Here is a 2,581-nt window from a genome sequence, read left to right as displayed (position 1 = left end):
GAGCTTTTCGCTCGTGTCAACTTAATGAACGCTAAGTTTGCTTATGACTCGTCTCAATTTAACTGCAATGCGATTCTGAATGACTATGAGGAATTTGACTTGAATGACTACCCACCTCACTTAGCCAAAGAACTTGACAAACGGGAAACCAGAACCCCTATCATTGAGGAGACCGAACCTATTAACGTAGGAACCGACAACACACCTCAAGAACTTAGGATAGGGACAACCCTGGATCCCTCGGAAAGAAAACAATTCATTGACCACCTCAAGGACGTATATGCCTGGGATTGACAGGGAAATTGCAGAGCACAGGATACCCATTAAACCCGGAGCTAAAACCGTGAAGCAAAAGCTGTGCCGAATGCGCCCTGAATGGGCCCTGAAAATCAAGGAAGAAGTGGATAAACAAATCAAGGCCGGTGTGGACATGGCCCACCTGCAAGCCCACTTCGATATGTGGACATACAGCGGTCTTTTTAAAAGCCACGCTCGGCGGCGTAAAAATGCTTTCGACCGGATCGTTTTAGATCGGTCGGTTTCGTCTCGGTAAGGGTCTCGAAACGATTAGAGATGTTCGGAGTCGCCACCAAACATTTGTGGGATGCCTGGAACCCGTTCGAATTCCACTTTATACCTCGGTCAAATCGAAGCACAAAGCAGCGTTTGACATAGGTACTAAAGATAAGGAAATCGTCCGTCTTTAGCATCCTATCTCTAGAATGACTCTCGTATGCCCTGGATAAGGTCGTCCACTATCCAAAGTTTCTGAGTAAGAAGTGAAGGTACGTATTGGGAAGCCCTTTAATCAGACACCCAATCCCGCCCGCGTTTAGCGGCCTCTACTGATCGATCTTGGTTGGTTGAATGCAAAAGTTGATAAAACGGTTTAAATGCATGAATGCGTATCCAATGATTTAAACCTAACATGTGAGAGATTTCTAAGTCGGTTGATTTAATCCAAGTATCAAGTATAAGATGTCGAGTTGGATTAATGGTTGATTTGCATGCAAGACGAAAATTAAACATCCATATACCGTATTGGGTTTAGGGTGCATAACATGATCCATTTGTCTTAGTGAGGCATTTGCAAAATATGGTTTTGAATAACCAAATAGTCATCTGATCCGTCCTATATCCGGTTTAACCGGGGTCGGTATCGTCCTAGACTAATGCTGGAAGGGAACATGCCCTGTACCAGACGGCTAAATGAGGCGCGAGCCAGCCGGCGGTGTAAGGGGCCTCCCTCTGGTTTTGAAAATGAGAAATGGACAGCCTGTTTAGGCGCGGGTTAGCCCACGTTTTATGCGCCGTGTTCTGACCTTTTAGAAAACGTTATAAAACGTGTGGAAAATGGGTATTTGACCCGGTTTGATTTGAAGGGGTCGTTTAGACCGCATTTGTTGATTTGAAGAACTAGACTCGAATAATCATCATTATTTTGATAATATTCTGTGTCGGGTTCGATTTGACAAACTTGACATGAATAGTTTTGAAAATGATTATGGACTAATTGTTTTAAGTCCATTTGAATGTAATTAGTCGATACTCATCATCGTACCCGGGTTAAAATCCGGCATGGTATGTAGAACCAAGGATGACTTTATGTTGGTGACTAATATGTTTGTTTGAAAAATGTAAAGAAATGAAATAAAAGGCTTTAAAATACCTTTTAAATATCATTAACCAAATATTATCACCGAAACACAGATTTAACCGTCATGGTATGAGGAACCAAGGGTGAAAAATTCTTTATGGTTAAAACATGTGAAATAAAATAACAAAGGTTCGAAAATATTTGAAATGGTGAAAACCGATTACAAATATGAAAAATGGTTTAAAGGAAATAACGAGAACAAACACGGTTGATCTCTGGTCTGAGCACCCCATTTAGGCGCGGGCCAGTTGGCGACCTAAGGGACTTCTGCCTCAGACCAAAAATCAGTTTTGGCTCGTTTATTCCATGTTTTTGTAGATGTTATGCATGATTTAGCATGTTATAGTCATGAAACAAATGAAAACATAATAAAAGAGGATTTTTACACCCTCATACTTACATGTTTGGTTATGGCGAGCGACCGACGTAAGTGTAACTGTAACACCCCCATACTCCAAGTGCCTTACCAGGACCACTCAGGTATAAAGATGTTACCATCTCGGTTTCCCCGAGGCAATGATAATCATAAGACAATGAAGAAACATAATTTAAATAATAATATAACTTAAAGTGATTACATGGTCAAACCCAAAACTGTGAAACTGATATACAAGGTTCTCAGACGGTCTACTGCTAAAACTATCAAAGCTACAAAACACCGTCTGACACAGCGGAAGACTTCTAACTGCCACGTGATGACTCATCCCAGCTATCCCATACGCGTCATATCATACCTGCTCAACAACTGCTCACCACCTCCGAATGGATAACCACAGTTTTTAAAACATTAAACGGGGTCAGTACTAATCACACAATTTATATAACGAACAACACAGTAAACAAGTAGCTCAAACGGTCACACACACAATCACACCCACTCCAATCAATCTCCGTCACCGAGTGTCCACTGGACCAGCCCTGCCA

The sequence above is a fragment of the Silene latifolia genome, unplaced genomic scaffold (genome assembly GCF_048544455.1).
Source record: "Silene latifolia isolate original U9 population unplaced genomic scaffold, ASM4854445v1 scaffold_88, whole genome shotgun sequence".
NCBI lineage: Eukaryota > Viridiplantae > Streptophyta > Magnoliopsida > Caryophyllales > Caryophyllaceae > Silene > Silene latifolia.
Note: the sequence above shows the minus strand (reverse complement) of the source record.